Genomic DNA, 18914 nt, shown 5'->3' with positions numbered 1-18914 from the left:
TATTCTGGGCAGTCTGTTTTGTCTCTAGTTGTCAAGCACGCGCGCTTTTCACCTTAGAGCCGTGGTGTGTATTTTCGCCTTGGAGACAGATGAGCAACTTTGCTGGGTAAGACAATCGCAGCTTCCATTGTTTCCCTTGTTAAACAATCAGAGTCTTGGTACTTGTGCTTCCAGAGACTCTCAGACCTCGAAAGTCTCACTGCAGGCACTGGTGTAAGGGACTGGCTTCCCTTTAACTAAGCTGCTTCCTTTTGCTGTGCTGTGCTGTGCTTAGTCACTCAGTCCTGTCCAACTCTTTGCGACCCCATGGACTGTAGCCCACCAGGCTCCCCTGTCGATGGGATTTCCAGGCAAGAATACTGGAGTGGGTTGCCATGCCCTCTTCCATGGCATCTTCCAAACCCAGGGATCGAACCCAGGTTTCCTGCATTGCAGGCAGATTCTTTACCCTCTGAGCCACCAGTGAAGCCCCCCACCACCCTAGCCAAATAAAATAAAAACAGGTCGGCCCTGGATTTGAAGGGGAAGAAGCAGAAAAAAAGGAAGGTTTCAAGGTACCTAGTGCCAGGTGCTAAGTCACTTCAGTCATGTCCGAGTCTTTGTGACCCTATGGAGTCACCAGCCCAGCAGGCTCCTCTGTCCATGGGGTTTTCCAGGCAAGAATACTGGAGTGGGTTACCGTTTCCTTCTCTAGTAAACAGAAAAGGAAGAGAAATCACAAGAGAAGCTCAAGGCTCACATTTCAACCAGGCTTCATGGAGCCTCCAGTGGGGGGTGGGGGGTGGGGGGTGGTGTCAGGAGTGGGGGTACTACTCATTTCTGAGTTCAGCTTGCCTGGGTGGAACCTGTTAGAGCGCCTCCTTCCCCCAGGCCTGCCTTGTCTCAGCTGAAGTTGGGAGGGAGGAACGGGTGAGGAGAACAATGGGTGGTAAAGGGATTCTAAAATGAAGCGAGGGGGGTTACACGACAGAGGGTGTGACAGAAACAGGACATGGAAGAGTCAGAAACCCAGCTAGAGGCTGGGGTGCTGGGGCACTTGGCTGCCCTACCGGAGAAGCTCAGGCATAGGGGAAAGTCCCCGGGGCCTCCCAGGCGGTCCCTTTGCACCCACCCACTCTCCCGCCCCTAAAGACTCACTTCCTCTCTCTAGTTCCCCTGGTAGAGAACTGCCTGGGTGAAACTGTACTCCACTCCAAGGTCTGGCCCCAGTCAGAGAGTGGGAGTCACAGGAATGGAGAGAGTGACCTTTCTTGTCAGAGGATCTGCCCAGGATGTGGCCACATTGCCCTTTGCCGTGGCTGCAGATATCACCCTACCGCTGAGGCCTAGGCTGGTGGGGTGGGGGCAATGGTGGGGCAGTAAAAATGTTTTAAGCCTAGGAATTTAAGACTATAAAGAACAGTTCAGTTCAGTTCAGTTGCTCAGTCGTGTCTGACTCTTTTCGACCCCGTGGACTGTAGCAGGCCAGGCTTCCCTGTCCATCACCAACTCCTGGAGCTTACTCAAGCTCATGTTCATCGAGTCGGTGATGCCATCTCATCCTCTGTCGTCCCCTTCTCCTCCTGCCCTCAGTCTTTCCCAGCATCAGGGTCTTTTCCAATGAGTCAGCTGTTCACGTCAGGTGGCTTCAGCAACAGTCCTTCCAATGAATATTCAGGACTGACTTCCTTTAGGATGGACTGGTTGGACCTCCTTGCTGTCCAAGAGACTCTCAAAAGTCTTCTCCAACACCACAGTTCAAAAGCATCAATTCTTAGGGACTCAAATATCTTTATAGTCCAACTCTCACATCCATACATGACCACTGGAAAAACCAAAGCTTTGACTGGACGGACCTTTGTTGACAAAGTAATGTCAGTTTCCTCCTAGTCAGTCTCTCCCATCAGGAAGCTTCCATAAGCCTCTTATCCTTCTCCATTGGAGCGCAGACAGAAAGAAAACCACAAGCACAGAAAACTAACCAATCTGACCACATGGACCACAGCCTTGTCTAACTCAATGAAACTATAAGCCATGCTGTGTAGGGCCACGCAAGACGGATGGGTCATGGTGGAGAGTCCTGACAAAACGTGGTCCACTGGAGAAGGGAATGGCAAACCAGTATTCTTGCCTTGAGAAGCACATGAACAGTGTGCTTTCTCAGGCACCAGCGTTCTGGGGCTGAATGATGCCAAAGGTATAGAGGAATAAGAACAACGGGGTAGCATTTGTATCTCACCTGGGCAGTAGTGCACAGTGGTTATAAGAGTGGCCTTGGGAGTCCTGTGAGGTCTCAGGAAAGTTCTGAACCTCAAGCTCCTTGTCTGAAAAATAGAAACAAAAATATTTATCTTATGATTCTTTTGAGGGTTAAAGATGATCATGTTTCTAAAGCATTTTGTACATTAATCCCTTCCACAGTATTTATGTATCTAGTACAAGGAAAACAATAAGTAGTAACTGTTATTACCAATAGTAGTAGTAGCAGTAATAGAAGTCCTCTCCAGAACCCCACATGGAAAGTTAGCCAGCAACACCAGGTGTTCCAGGGCTGCCTTTGGGGGTCACTGTCCCTCAGTTTTCTTACCCCTCTGGTACCTCATCACCTCCTCCAGTTTCTCCTTCATGCTGATTCCAGCCAGGCGTCAAAGAAATGACAGTGAGTGCAGAAGCACAAAATAGGTGTTTCCATGCTGGCTATACCCTTCCTGGGGCCTCGAGCTCCTTGTCACTGAAATGGAGGAGAATCCTTTCTGGCTGGTGTCCATTTTTGTGAAAGTCAAGGGACTAAAAAGTTTGTGAAAAGACTTTGAAAACTGTCCCCCTGTACCAACTCTCCACTTGGTGAATTCTTTCTGAGCCTCAGCTCCTATACCTAACCACCCCCCACCACACACACACACACACACACACACCCACCCACCCACCCACCCTGTGCTTCAGCCATCATGGCTTTCCTTTAATCTAGTAGTGATGGAACCGGAAGGCGGTGTCACAGTAGATTTGGGGAAGCAGTCTGTGTCCTCTGGGAGCTTGTGGAGGAGAGGAGGGCAGAAAGAGGGGAGGAGGGGAGCCAAGTCCTGGCGCTGCTCAGACTCAGGGATTCCTGCTGGTCCCATCACACAAAGCCCAAGATCAGCCCCATTTCTTCAGGGTACATTGTGCTGATTGGTCTTCCTCTAGGTTCCCGGGGCTGGGAGAAAGCTCTGCCAGCCTCTAACCCCTGCCGCTCCATTCTTCCCAGGAGGAGAGCAAGTGATCCAACAGGGACCTTGACAACAGGTTCTACTTGCTCATGCAAGAGCTCTAATCCACCCCCCTTCTCTGCCCCACACCCTTAACCTCGCAGCCCATTTCCTCTCCTGCTGGTTCCTGGAAACAAAGAACCGCCCTCTTTGGTAGTAAAATAGGAGACTAGTTCATCTTACACCTGCTCCTGGCCTCCAAAATCCCAGACTCAGTCAGGTGCCCCTCAGGCTAGGCCTCCACGCCCGGGCCTGGGGCCACCCCCGCCCCCCATCTCTGTGGGGCATGGAGCCACCCCACGCGGGGTGGGCAGCCTGGCCCGAGCTAGGCCCGCAGACCCCTGGCTGCTCCTGCTGCTGTCCAGCCACCAGCCCTCATCAGCATGGCCCCCTTACTTTTTATCACTGTGACTTTCCAAGGCCTGCAGTGGGCCTTGCCCAAAGTTGGGAGGAAGCTGCCTTTGTAGAAGACAAGGTTTCCTGCTCCATAAGCTTTTACAAGACTTCCCCAGGCAAACTGCCACATAAGAGAAAGAACTTGAGTCAGAAGCCACTTGAGTTCATGGCCACTCAGAAACGTCTCTAAGCCTCAGTTTCCTCGTCTGAGAAATGAGGGTGGAGGAATCTGCTTACAGAGTGGTCATCAGGGTCAAATGAAGTGTGGTTGTGAAGATGTAAGTGGTGTAAGCAGTGCGTTGTTACTTCTGCCTGCTACTCACATAGAGCCCAGGTCACCACCATCTCCAAAAGGGAGACACCTTCCTCGAACATCAAATCACGTCTCCCCTCCTTGGGCGGCTACTGTGTCCTCAGGACTTACCCAAATTGTACCGTGGAGAAGAGTGTGTGTTACTTAAGGGTGTGGGAAACATCTTTTACGTTTTTTTCCATGGTTTGTGTGCTTGTCTTACCTGCTTCCCTTTAGGTATGGCTCAGATGGTAAAGAATCTGCCTGCAATGCGGGAGACCCGGGTTTGATCCCTGTGTAGGGAAGATCCCCTGGAGAAGGAAATGGCAATCCACTCCAGTATTTTTCTCTGGAGAATTCCCTGGACAGATGAGTCTGGTGGGCTACTCCATGGGGTCGCAGAGTCAGATACCTCTGAGTGACTACACTTTCTTTCTTTGTGTGCTTGTCTTATCTGCTTCTACCCCTTTCTCAGCATCATGAAAATTTAAGCTCATTCCCTGTATTACCCCACAGTGCAGAGTAACAAGTATACTGAGCTGAAGCGTGTACTTGGGAGAGGGCAAATAGCCAGACAGCTTCTTGGGGGTAAAACTTTATTTTTAACACATAAGGCTTCATAGACAAGTCAATTTTTGGCTGTAGAAGGGTTTTGTATATTTTAAACTTACGGATCAAACTAATTTGGGATCCACTAGGCATTCAAAGGGAGAAGGCAATGGCACCCCACTCCAGTACTCTTGCCTGGAAAATCCCGTGGATGGAGGAGCCTGGTGGGCTGCAGTCCGTGGGGTCGCTAAGAGTCAGACACGACTGAGCGACTTCAGTTTCACTTTCCACTTTCATGCATTGGAGAAGGAAATGGCAACCCACTCCAGTGTTCTTGCCTGGAGAATCCCATGGACGGAGAAGCCTGGTAGGCTGTAGTCCATGGGGTCGCACAGAGTTGGACACGACTGAAGCGACTTAGTAGTAGTAGTAGGCATTCAAAAAGTCAGCTGCCTCCAGGAGGAGGCCAGATAGTGAAAGTCGCTCAGTTGTGTCTGACTCTTTGCGACCCTATGGACTATACAATCCATGGAATTCTCCAGGCCAGAATACGGGAGTGGGTAGCCAGTTCCCTTCTCCAGGGGATCTTCCCAATCCAGGGATTGAACTCAGGTCTTCTGCATTGCAGGCGAATTCTTTACCAGCTGAGCCACCAGGCAACTGAGCAAAGCCAAACCCTGTGGATGGGGTGGGGGGGAGTCCGTCCTTTTAGAGGATAAAGTGTCATGGTTTCAGCTCTGAAGAGTGTCCCTCCCAGGCCATGTCATCTCTCAGAGATGTGGCAGAGAGCAAGCATACCCAGCAGCTTCCTGTCCAAGCTGGCTGGCACTGCATGCCATCTGTGAGCTGCCCTTATTTGCTGGCCCAAATGAGCCTCTAGGGTGTCAATCCTTGGCCAAATAAACTCCCTGCTGCCCCAAGGAGCAGAAGGTTCTAGAAGGCACAGGATGGCTTTGTTCTTGGCTTATTAAGCAGACCTAGAACTGGAATGGAGAGGGGTTTTGAATCTCTCTCCAAAGGTCCAGAGAAATTTCCTTGTGGTTGATTGTTGTAACAAGAGCTGCTCTTCACCCAGCAAGCACCCCCAGAATGATCTTCTGTAATAGTCAGAACTGTGTAATGAGGGGTCAGGGTTCAGGCTGCAGTGTCAAATTGCTTGGGCTCAAACCTTAGTTTGAACAAGCAACCTAATATTCTCTGTGCCTCAACCCCTCCATCTGTAAAATGGGAACTACAGGAGTTTCTATCACATAGGATTGTTTGTGACTGATGAGGTAAGGGGTACATAACACTTATGGCTCAATGAATACTGTTATTATGAGAAAGGACTTCAAGAAGTCTCCTATTCTGTTTCTCTGCTATTATGAAAGAAAGTTCTCTCCCTGATTCTGACACTTCTGAATCAAGCACATGTGCGCACACGCTCACATGCACGCGCGCGCGCGCGCACACACACACACACACACACACACACACACACACACACATCTTCTGGCTTCTGAACTCCTGTTTCAGCAAGAGCAAAAAGTTCAGTCCCTTCCTCTGGGTGATGATGGGATAGCAGTCACTCTGGGCACCAGGAGGTAGAAAGTCTGAGAATCTTTTCAGTGTAAGAAATCTGCCTGGTGGAGCGTCCCTGACCTGATTGTTTTCAGTCCCTCACCTGACAAATATTTTATATAATGACGGTGTTTATATTCCAGAACTTTCATATATGTTGTGTCATTTAACCTCCATAATGGTCCCACAGAATAGCCTGTAAAGATATTATCAGAGAGGCCCCCTGGGACCTCAGCTCTAGCAGGCCACTCAGAGTGAGGAGGGGCCCGTCCAGTGTGGCCCTGGGCTATTCCATTGCAGAAGCTGCAAGATGGCTCCATGGGGGCAGAGCTCAGAGTCCCACAAGGACAGGGGGACTTAATAACAGGTAGTGGGTTATTTGGGAGCAGACAGTGTGAAGGGAAAAGGGCTACTCCTCTCCCCTCCTCAAATCCTCCCACTTAACCCCTGACCTCACAAAGTACAGGAACTATGTGACACCACTGCTAGAACCAAGATGGCAAAGCTGAGTGCACTTCAGCCTGCAGACAAGACACGTCAGGTGCCCCAGGGGTGGCAGCGCTGGCCTGAATGTCCGAAGAGCTGGCTGGGTTCAGGTCCACCCTGGGCAGACTGTGTGGCTGAGAGTCACACAACCTCTCTGGTCACCTGAGCAGGGCCGTGTCCTGCCCTGCTCACAGAGAAGGGGGACAGAGGCTGGTCGTCCAGCGTGAAGCCTGGACTCAAGAGCCCTGTGAACTTTCAGGCTCTGCCATCAATTTGCTGAGCTTCAGTCCCTTCCACTACACAGTGAGTGAGTGTGTTGAACCAATTGTTCCTAAGGTCCCTGTGAGCTTCGACAGGCTGTGATGACCTTCTCTTTTCAAAATGACCTCAATTCCTTTCATCTTTTGTAATTTGCCTTTAGTTCATTGATCCAATTTACATCCTTTAAAAAAAATTTTTTTTCAGTTTAATTCAACATTCTCCAAACAACTATTATATGCTAGACATTGAGCTGGGTAGTAGAAAATCAGTAGTGCCAAGATAGCTGTTTTCAAGGTGCTTCCAGACTAGTGGGGTAAGACAGTTCAATTCAGTTCAGTTCAGTTGCTCAGTCATGTCCGACTCTTTGTGACCCCATGAGCTGCAGCATGCCAGGCCTCCCTATCCAGCACCAACTCCCAGAGCCTAGCCAAACTCATGTCCATTGAGTCAGTGATGCCATCCAACCATCTCAAGCACACTGTAATGCAATCAGGGTTTCTGGAAGTCGCAGGAGTCAGGTGTCCCTGGGAAGAAACTCATCCCCCTCCAGGAAGAAGGGGAAGGAGGATTAACCTTGAGTACTAACCTCTTTTGGCCAAACTCTGTGCTATGTATCTTATAAATGCTACTTCATTTCATCCTTATAACAATCTTTGGAATTAAGTATTAAGCCCATTTTATACTTGAACAGTGACTTAGCATGCAAGCACATAATTGAGCAGACTAAGATTCAGGGTACTTAAAGCCATATGGAGACTTAAATTCAAGTCAGCCTGACTCTAGAGGCCATGCCTTTTTTGTCCAACTGACAGAATGTGAAGGGTGTGAGTAGTTGAGACCGAATACTGCTCAGTATGAGCCCTGCTGACCTTTGCTAAATCTTCCTTGTCCCTCCCTCTGGCCAACAGGAGAAGTGCCACCTCTTTCTTCCATGGGTTGGTTTCCATCCATGTTTAATGGCCCAGCTGCTCTGGTCTCCCCGTTTCCCTGCAGACTAGCCAGGGAGTTTCTGGAGAAGGAAATGGCAACCCACTCCAGTGTTCTTGCCTGGAGAATCCCAGGGACAGGGGAGCCTGGTGGGCTGCCGTCTATGGGGTCGCACAGAGTTGGCCACGACTGAAGCGACTTAGCAGCAGCAGCAGCAGCAGCCAGGGAGTTTCACGGCAGCTGAGCACCATGCTCTGACCTGTCCATGTTTAATGGCACCAAGAATCTTATCTCACTTTCCTAAATTGTTTGGGTTACCTTAGCACAGGGAGCTGGGCATTGGGGGAGGCAGCAGATGGCAGATTCTTCAGTCACTTCTTTGCTGTGCAGAAGGAAGAAAAATTGTTGGAGCATAAACTATGAAAGGGCAGGAGGCATGGAGACTGGCATGGAGAGACAGTATAGTGGTCAGAACACCCAGCTGCGTGTTTGTGTGGCTCTGACCGTCCTCTCCTCCACCCTGCCTCCTCTCAGCCATTTCCAGCAGCAATTGCATGGGGTCTTTTCACTGCCCATTCAGAGTCTTCTTGGGAGACCCAAAACTTGTTGAGGGGAAGGTGTGAGTGGATGAATTTCTATAGGGCTTAAACACACATTTCTTTTGAGCCCAATCTTGTGCCCCCTGAACATCTGAATCTGTTTATTTCCAGAGGAAAATACAGCAACATTTGTCACACTTATGAACTGTTGAAAACAGGGACATAGGCCTGTTGCAAAGGTCACACTGACCATATTTCAGCAGAACCCTGCCGTTAGCCTATGAGTCCTGGATCCTGCCGCTAGAGTGCCCTGAGTGGGGATGACAGGGTCCAGTCTTACCCCGGGTGCCCATGGAATGCCTGGAGCAGATAGTCAAGGTCTGTTTGGGGTGTAGAAAGTCATGATTCAAACACAGCAGCAGAGACAACTCAGATGTTATTTACAAGCCCAGTTTCCAAGCTGAGAGGGAGGGGAATGGATTTGCTGCCTTCTCCGGTCTCTCCTGCCCTCTGGCTTTCTCACCCCGTCACCAGTCCTTGCCTTTCCGTCTTCTTTCTACTACTCAGGAGCACCCAGGAGTATCTGATGTGTCACTCCCAGCTGGGAGCCCGGACAGCGTGTTCTCAGGATAGAGAGAGGTGCTTGGGAGTGGGGCCAGGGGCTCACCACTGGTGACAAAGGATCAAGAGAGGTTCCTAGTCATGGGATTGGTGGGGCAAGGAGGGGCAGAGAGGTCCCACTGGGTGGGTTGACATGGCCCTGCCCCATAGGGCCTCTGTCTGGTGGAAGTTAAAGAGGGCAGGATCCTTTATTAGGAAGACTTCTATGGGAAGCAGGTGGGAAATAAGGACAGGGAAGGGTGATTTCATATTTACTTCACTCCCAATTCAAATGGGAAGAAAGCCAGTTGAAAAAGTCAAAAATGGCCAGCATACAAATAAATGTTCACAAACATTGGACCCTTGATTCCTAGGTTGGGTTTTTGAAGGTTAAACCTCAAGAACTGGGAAATTCTGAATGACATTCCTGAGACGTATCAGGACTTAAGGCATGATAGAGATGGAACTGACTCTGCTGTGAAAATGTTATGCTACCTCATATATGTGGGGTTTACACACTGATGAAATTCCTTTTCCTGATCTGTTCATTGATCTCTCAGCACACAAGTTTGGCCTTCCCACCAACACTTCATAGTCTTTATCCCTGAAATAGCCCTGATTCTGAAATGCATGTCACGTGTATAATAATGTTCCCTATCTTGAAATATTATGAGAATTAAATGAGATAATCCTTGTGGAATGCTTCGAACTGTATTTAGCACACAGTAAATATTATATTAATGTGAGCTGTTATTCCTGGAGGTAATAGTAAGAGGAAATAGGTAGGCAATTTAGTTCTAACATCAAGGCAAGTTGCTATGTAGTCCCCCCTCCATAGTTAATCCTTGTATGATAGAGCTTCACAGAAAGGAAAACTCCACTGTTGAGCCCCTTCTGTGCCCTAGCATACACCAAACCCTGAATATAACTGCATTCCACGTGCTTTTCTTTTATAAAGCCACAGACTCATGACTCAGTGGGCCTCTACTATAATGTAGCTACTGGCAGTTCAGTTCAGTTGCTCAGTCGTGCCTGACTCTTTGTCACCCCATGGACTGCAGCACACCAGGCCTCCCTGTCCATCACCAACTCCTGGAGTTTACTCAAACCCATGTCCATCGAGTTGGTGATGCCATCCAACAATCGCATCCTCTGTCATCCCCTTCTCCTCCCACCTTCAATATTTCCCAGCATCAGGGTCTTTTCCAATGAGTCAGTTCTTTGCATCAGGTAGCCAAAGTATTGGAGTTTCAGCTTCAGCATCATTCCTTCCAATGAACATCCAGTACTGATCTCCTTTGGGATGGACTAGTTGGATCTCCTTGCAGTCCCCAGGACTCTCAAGCATCTTCTCCAACACCACAGTTCAAGAGCATCATTTCTTCAGCGTTTAGCTTTCTTTATAGTCCAACTCTCACATCCATACATGACTACTGGAAAAACCATAGCCTTGACTAGATCGACCTTTGTTGGCAAAGTAATGCCACTGGTTTTTAATATGCTATTGAGGTTGGTTGTAGCTTTTCTTCCAAGAAGCAAGTGTCTTTTAATTTCATGGCTGCAGTCACATCTGCAGTGATTTTGGAGCCCAAAAAAATAAAGTCTGTCACTGTTTCCATTGTTTCCCTGTCTATTTGCCATGAAGTGATGGGACTGGATGCCATGATCTTAGTTTTCTAAATGTTGAATTTTAAGCCAACTTCTTCACTCTCCTCTTTCACTTTCATCAAGAGGTTTTTTTGTTCTTCTTTACTTTCTGCCATAAGGGTAGTGTCATCTGCATATCTGAGGTTATTGATGTTTCTCCCAGCAGTCTTGATTCCAGCTTGTGTTTTACCCAGCCCAGCATTTTGCATGATGTGCTCTGCATATAAGTGACATAGGTACTGGCAGATGAAGGTAAATTAGACAGAGTCTGTACTGTCAGCTAATGGCGCTAGTGGTAAAGAACCCACTTGTTGATGCAGAAGACATGAGACATGGGTTCAATCCCTGGGTTGGGAAGATTCCTTGGAGGAGGGCATGGCAACCCACTCCAGTATTCTTTCCTGGAGAATCCCATGGACAGAGGAGCCTGGCGGGCTACAGTCCATAGGGTCACACATAGTCAGATACAATGGAAGCAACTTAGCGCGCATGTGCACACTGTTGGCAAACTCACAGTCTGTTTAGTGTGGAAGAAGCAGGATGTCTGTGAAGGGCCCACTGACAGTGCAGCAGCCAACCCGGCCATCGGTGCTCAGATGATGGTACTGCCCCCTGGTGCTCCTAAGGGCTCACAGAAGGAAAAGGGGGCCTGCTGGGTGCGAAGGGGCCTATAGAATGGATGGTAATTATAAGGCAAAAGAAAGGAAGTCCTGGGAGGGAAGAAAATGGACTACTTGTTTTAAGCCCCATCACAATGTATCCCTACTCTTCACAAAGTGGTCCAACCCTTAGGTCAGCAGGTGAAAGGTGCATCGGTGACTCAGGAGGAGTTCGCCAGGATCGCTTCTGGAATCCTGTGGCTTCTCGAAGTCCCTTGAGGGCAAGGGTACTCTTACTGTAAGAGGAGTACTATCCCTCTGCCCTCGCCTCCTTCAGTAATGAGCTCTTAGTATGGAGGGCTTTGGATAAGGATTTATTCATAGGACAACTACTTATAAAGCACTTACTCTGTGTCAGGTGTTTATGCATTGGGAATACAGCAACGAATAAAACAGACAAAAAATCCTTTCCTGGTGTGTACAAGGGAGTGGTGGAGGATCAGATAATACACAGGATAAGTACGTGGAATGCGTACATTCTATGTTAGATTACATTGTGTTAAGTGCTAAGGAGGAAAATAAAGCAGGGGAGGGGGTGAAACTTGGGACCAGGTGGCTGGGCTGTGAGAAGGACGCAATCCCCACCCCAAGGAGGCCACTATCTGATGGGTGGCTCTCATTTGAGTATAAAGAATCTCCTGGCTTGCACAGAGAGTCTGATAGTAGGCCTGGAGCCGGGCCCAGAAATGTGATGTCATGGACCCACACTGAGGAGCGTTGCTTTTTTGGGAAAACAAGTCCAAGAAGGGTAGCACTGATTTTTTTCCTGAGAAAGTTACCTGTGGGAACCCCAAGAAAATGGAACAAAAGGCAGCTTCAGCAGTGTCCCCCTGCCTTCAAGTCCTAGGGTATCTTCACATGCCACTCCTTCCTGCAGCCTGTACTATGCCCCTGTCTCTGTAGAGAATAGGAGGAACTTGGAGTTCCCAGCCAAGCCCTCTACTGGGCAGGGCAGAGCTGGGTTGGGCTAGAAAAAGAGGAAAATCCAGTCTGAGGATTGGGGTTCTGCTTCCTGAGTCAGCTCTGACTGCCTAGAGCCAGCAAGGAGTGGCCCAAGCTCAGCCCAGACACTGCTGTCCCTGTATTTTATAGCAATCTAAGATTTTATCTTTTCATTTCAACAAAGTACCTACTGAGCATGTACTTTGTACCAGATATGGTTCTAGATGCTGGAGGTACAGCAGTGAGCAAAACAGGCCTCTGCCTTCTTAAAGCTTATATTCTACTAGGCGAACAGATGGTGAACAAAATAATAAAAATGTCTTTCTATTAATGATAAAGGCTAATAATAAAGAGGGAAGTGGGACAGAAAGTTCAGTGAATATTGTTGAAAGCTTAGATGGAATAGCCAGTAAGAGTCTCCTGGAGAACGTGACTTTTGAAAATGAAAACTAAGTTAGCAAAGGAGGCATGAGGCTTTCTGGAGAAATAGGATTCCGGGCCAAGGAAATGGCAAGTGCAAAGGCACTGGGGCAGGGAGGTATGCAGCAGGTTTGAATTATAACACATTGGCCATTGTGGCTGAAGCTGGGAAAGCAAGCGGGAGAGTGAGGAGATGGAATCAGAGGTAGCAGCAACCTTGTTGTCTGCAGTGGGGAAGGGAAGCCAAAGGCAGATTGTGGCAGAAGAGTGATCTGATTGGATTTATGTTTTTAAGGGATTGCCTCTGGTAACTGTGTTGAAAATAGATATGGGACAAGGAAGGAGGCAGAGAGACCAGAGAGGAGGCCACCAGAACATGTCTGTGGGAAACGACTGTAGTTTGAATTGGGCTATTAGCATTCAAAAGGTAAAAAGTGGCTGGATATTTTAAAGGAGGATCCTGCAGGGTTTGCTGATAGACAAAATGTGGGTTTTGAGAAAAATAGTATGTGCCTATGCCAGGAATACCAGACCATCCCACCTGCCTCCTGAGAAATCTGTATGCAGGTCAAGAAGCAACAGTTAGACCTGGACATGGAACAACAGACGGGTTCCAAGTTGGGAAAAGAGTACATCAAGGCTGTATATTGTCATCCTGCTTGTTTAACTTATGTGCAGAGTACATCATGAGAAATGCCGGGCTGGACAAAGCACAAGCTGGAATCAAGATTGCCAGGAGAAATATCAATAATCTCAGATCTGCAGATGACGCCGCCCTTCACAGAAAGCAAAGAGGAACTGAAGAGCCTAAAATTTGGTTTAAAATTCAACATTCAAAAAAATAAGATTATGCATCTGGTCCCATCACTTCATGGCAAATAGATGGGGAAACAATGGAAACAGACTTTATTTTCTTGGGCTCCAAAATCACTGCAGATGGTGACTGCAGCCATGAAATTCAAAGACGTTTGCTTCTTGGAAGGAAAACTATGATCAACCTAGACAGCATATTAAAAAGCAGTGACATTACTTTGCCAACAAAGGCCATCTAGTCAAAGCTATGGTTTTTCCAGTGGTCATGTATGAATGTTGGACCATAAAGAAAGGCGAGCACCGAAGCACCAATGCTTTCAAACTATGGCGTTGGAGAAGACTCTTGAGAGTCCTTGGACTGCAAGGAGATCCAACCAGTCAATTCCAAAGAAATCGGTCCCGAATATTCATTGGAAGGACTGATGCTGAAGCTGAAACTCCAATACTTTGGCTACCTGATGCGAAGAAGTGACTCATTGAAAAAGACCCTGATGCTGGGAAAGATTGAAGGCAAGAGAAGAAGGGGACGACAGAGGATGAGACGGTTGGATGGTATCACCAACTCGATGGACATGGGTTTGAGTAAACTCCAGGAGTTGGTGATGGACAGGGAGGCCTGGCGTGCTGTAGTCCATGGGGTAGCAAAGAGTCAGACATGACTGAGCAACTGAACTGATGCCAGGAAATCGCTTGTACACACATCATTAAATTTTCACATAAGTGGGGTTCCCAGGTGGCTCAGTGATAAAGAATCCTCCTGCCAATCCAGGAGATGTGGGTTTGGTCCTTGGTCCTGGAGGATCCCCTGGAGAGGAAATGGCAACCCACTCCAGTGTTCTTGCCTGGAAAAGAGGAGTCTGGTGGGCTACAGTGAATGGAGTCACAAAAGAGTCAGACACGACCTAATGACTAAATAACAAAAACAACAACCTTACAGATTAGGAAACTGACAGAGAGGCTAAGTGACTGGAAAAATCCTGTGACTAGCAAGTGGTGGAGCTGGTATTTCAGTCCAACCTTCCACCAAAAGCAGGCCCTGAGCTCTTAGCAGCTGTAAACATTCCATCCATTCACTCAGTAGCTCTCCAGTGCACATCTACTCTGCTGCGGGCACTGGCCCAGATGTTGAGGAGGCAGAAATGAGTAAGAGAGAGTTCTTGACCTTGGAGAGGTCATATGGGAGGAAGAGACAGATATGAATAGAAACACAACAGTGAGATAAGAGGGCAGAGTCCTAAACCCTCAGAGGAATGCATAACTATGTCCCTGGGGACAGTGTGAGCTGGATTTGGAGATCAGGTAGGACTCTGCCAGGAGAATAAGGGATGGAAAACCTTTCCGGGCTGGGGGAACTGCATGTCAAGGAGAGAGGTATGAGGGAGTCTGCCGCATTCAGAAGACTGGACATACAGGGATTTGGGAGAGGTTCAGGGAGCCCTAGGAAGCAGGACTGGGGCTGGAGCAGTTAACTGGGCAGTCAGGCCTGCCGGGGAAAGCTTACCCTGAAGACAAGGGGAAATCCCTGCAGTCTTCCAAAGGGAAGAGAGGTGCTTAGGTCTGTTTTCCAAAGATCTCTCTTCACTTCACAGGTGGATGCCAGGGAGAAGACAGTTTTCCCTGTTTCAGGATGACGCGACTTGGGGTATCTGGTGAAACAGCGAGAACTGGCACCTGTTTCCGGGAAACAAACAGTGCTTTCCCACGAACGCGCGCACGTGTGTGTGCGCGACGATAAATGCACCCAGCACTTGGCTGGGGTTCATACAGGGCCATGACAGCAGCCTGCCACACTCCCCGAGCTGCTCCGCCACTTTCTTCCCTTCTCTTGGTGTGCCTTAGTCCCATAGAGCATCAAACTTCACTACCCACCAGGCAAGGCCAGTTTCTGACCTCTGTCTTATCACTATTTCCCTAGCACACTAAAGTGAGTATTCAAACTGCAGTACAAAGGATGTGAGTTTGGCCTAAGGAGGGAATTTGAAACCGTCAGATTCAGGCTAAGTGTGGACTGACTCCTAGCGGTGAGAAGTGGGACTTTGTTTGAAAATCTGACCCACATCCAGTGGTTCAAGAACCAACCTGTAGTGAATGTTTGAGAAAACTCTTGTCCCATCCACATCTGTGATCCTTCAAGTTAGATCAGTGTTTAGGGACAGAGACAGAGAAATACACATGTATGCACATGTGTGTGTGTGTGTGTGTGTGTGTCTGTGTGTGTGTGTGTGTGTATATATATATCATATTGAAAAGCAGAGACATTACTTTGCCAACAAAGGTCCATCTAGTTAAGGCTATGGTTTTTCCAGTGGTCATGTATGGATGTGAGAGTTGGACTGTGAAGAAAGCTGAGCGCTGAAGAATTGATGCTTTTGAACTGTGGTGTTGGAGAAGGTTCTTGAGAGTCCCTTGGACTGCAAGGAGATCCAACCAGTCCATTCTGAAGGAGGTCAGCCGTGGGATTTCTTTGGAAGGACTGATGCTAAAGCTGAAACTCCAATACTTTGGCCACCTCATGCGAAGAGTTGACTCACTGGAAAAGACTCTGATGCTGGGAGGGATTGGGGGAGGAGGAGAAGGGGACAACAGAGGATGAGATGGCTGGATGGCATCACCGACTCGATGCACGTGAGTCTGGGTGAACTCCGGGAGTTGGTCATGGACAGGGAGGCCTGGTGTGCTGCGATTCATGGGGTCGCAAAGAGTCGGACACGACTGAGCGACTGAACTGAACTGAGATATATATATATATATACACACACACACACATACACACGTGTATGTAAGTATGTATTATATATGTATATTTGTATCTATGGAAAGAAACAAAGACAGACACAGGAAACAGGGGAAGAGACAGACAGAGATAGAAGATGGGGCAATCAAATATTTTCAACCATGATAATCCTCAAGGTCCCAATTAGGGCAGACCTGCTAAAATTGATTCACAGAATTAACGTTGATATGCAGTGGAGTCCAGCCCGATTCCCCTTCCATATTCCTAGCTCAGAAATTTGTATCACCTTCTCTCCCTTATTGTCAGCTCTGGAGCAAAACAAAATAAAGCAAACAAAAAAAAAAAAACCAAAAAAACCCAGAGTTAGAGTGAAACAGGGAAAACTCAGCCTCGCAGGGATTCTCAGAGTGAAGGTAGGCTCTCAGTCAGTTCAGTTCAGTCTCTCACTCATGTCTGACTCTTCACGATTACATGAACTGCAGCACGCCAAGCCTCCCTGTCCATTGCCAACTCCCAGAGTTTTCTCAAACTTATGTCCATCAAGTCGGTGATGCCATCCAACCATCACATCCTCTGTCATCCCCTTCTTCTCTTGCCTTCAATCTTTCCCAGCATCAGGGTCTTCTCAAATGAGTCATTTCTTCACATCATGTGGCCAAAGTATTGGAGTTTCAGCTTCAGCATCAGTCCTTCCAATGAATATTCAGGACTGATTTCCTTTAGGATGGACTAGTTGGATCTCCTTGCAGTCCAAGGGACTCTCAAGAGTCTTCTCCAGCACCACAGTTCCAAAGCATCAATTTGTCAGCGTTCATCTTCCTTTATAGTCCAAGTCTCACACCCATACATTACTACTGGAAAAACCATAGTTTTGACTAGACAGACCTTTGTTGGCAAAGTAATGTCTCTGCTTTTTAATATTCTGTCTAGGTTGGTCATAACTTTTCTTCCAGGGAGCAAGCCTCTTTTAATTTCACGGCTGCAGTCACCATCTGCAGTGATTTTGGAGCCCAAGAAATCTCTCACTGTTTCCACTGTTTCCCCATGGGCTTCTCCACCCATTAGCTCTAGGTGAGTGATCACACCATATGGTTATCTGGATCATGAGGATCTTTTTTGTATAGTTCTTCTGTGTATTCTTGCCACCTCTTCTTAATATCTTCAGCTTCTGTTAGGTCGATTTCTGTCCTTTATTGTGCTTCTGTTCTGTTCCAGGCCAAAGAATTCAGGTTTCTGACAGCTCTTCTCAAGGCTGAGCTCTGTCTCAGTGGTCAGAAGCTGGGTGGGGAAGGGCTGGCCACCCACCTGCTCTCTGGAGCACCAGGGTTGGCATCTCTCACTAGGCAGCTAAGCTGGGTGTGTGTCAGCCACGCTGCCCTCCTTGGCCTTCTGGCTTGTCTGGGACCAGTAGAAACTGAGCTTATCTTGGGAGAGAGCTGAGTCCTGTTCTCCATATGACTTTAGAGTGAGGGATATGGTCCCTTACTCTTTAAGCCCCAATCTCTTTATCTGTAAAATGGGAATAAAATGTTTGTTACTGTGTGATATTACACTCAGAATCTAAAAAAAAAAAAAGCACAAACAAAACTCCAAGCTCATAGACGCAGAGAACTGGCTGGTGGTTGTCACTGGAAGGGTTTGGGTGAGCAAAATTGGTGAAGGGGGTCAAAATGTTATCAAATTAGTAAATTATGGGGATTAACTAACGTACAGCATGGTGATTACAGTTAATAATACTGTATTGCCTATTTGAAGTTTCTAATAGAGTAGATCGTAAGTGTTCTTATCCCAAGAAAAACAATTTTTTCTAACTGTGTATGGTGGTGGATGTGATCACTTCACAGTATATGCGAATGCCAAATCATTATGTTGTATACTTAAAATTAAAATGTTAATTAAATTAATTTTAATTAATGTTAATTAAAATAAAATGTTGTATGCCAATTATACTTCAATAAAGATTTAAAATTAAAATTAAAAAAATCTGTTCTCCATTTTACAGATGATGAAACTGAGGCAGAGAAGTTAGGTCTCCCACCCAAGATTGGACCTGGGCCATCTGGCTCTGCAGTCTGTGCCTCTAACCTCACTTCTTTGCTGCCTTTCTTCTTTCCCAGAATCAGTGAAGGGCTGCTGCAGTGTAGTGAAAGCTTTTGATTAAGGATGTGAAACTCTAACATCTGAATAAAGCCATTCACTTTAACACTAAGTTTAAATTCCAGTTCCTTCGGTTGCATCGACTTTGGGTTGGAAGACAGTTGCCTCCGTGTCGAGGCTGGTGTAGGACAAATCCTTGTGTTACCCAAATATTCAAGTGCAGAGCCTATGCCACAGTATAGACTGCTCCGTACCTGACGCCAGAGCACCGAGCCTGTGGAAACAAAGGCAGTAAACCTCACAGCATTAGGAAATGGAGATGGTTGAATGTAGTCTAGAATCTGGTAGAATTTTAAATGCTCAAGATATAAGTCATTATACATTTAGTACTTGTCACAAAACCTCTTCTGAGTCTTGTGGTTTAGGGACCATTAATAACAGTTGCTGAACTGTGAAGAGAAGCCAACAAGCCCCTCCCGAATGCCTGCCCCACAGCACTGCTCGTCGGACGTGTGCAGCCCAAGCATGGGCGCCGCCACTGTCCTACGCAGTCACACGCTTGCGGCTGCTGCTAAGCCGCTTCAGTCCTATCTGACTCTTTGCCACCCTGTGGACTGTAGCCCACCAGGTTCCTCTGTCCTTGGATTCTCTAGGCAAGAATACTGGAGTGGGTTGCCATGCCCTCCTCCAGGGGATCATCCTGGCCCAGGGATCAAACCTGTGTCTCTTGTGTCTCCTGCATCGGCAGGCAGGTTCTTTACCACTGGC

General features: G+C 47.7%; 1 long non-coding RNA gene across 1 annotated transcript; it reads left to right on the top strand.

Moving 5' to 3' along the window:
* The first annotated feature begins 2477 nt into the window (after window positions 1-2477).
* On the top strand, window positions 2478-18258 carry LOC109570223 (uncharacterized). The gene is made up of 2 exons (XR_002182428.2): window positions 2478-17120; window positions 18052-18258. It is a non-coding gene; the product is annotated as an uncharacterized lncRNA (long non-coding RNA).
* Window positions 18259-18914: the final 656 nt, after the last annotated feature.

The sequence above is a fragment of the Bos indicus genome, chromosome 16 (assembly GCF_029378745.1).
Source record: "Bos indicus isolate NIAB-ARS_2022 breed Sahiwal x Tharparkar chromosome 16, NIAB-ARS_B.indTharparkar_mat_pri_1.0, whole genome shotgun sequence".
NCBI lineage: Eukaryota > Metazoa > Chordata > Mammalia > Artiodactyla > Bovidae > Bos > Bos indicus.
The sequence above is the reverse complement of the archived record's forward strand: the minus strand, read 5'-3'. Positions and strand labels throughout refer to the sequence as shown.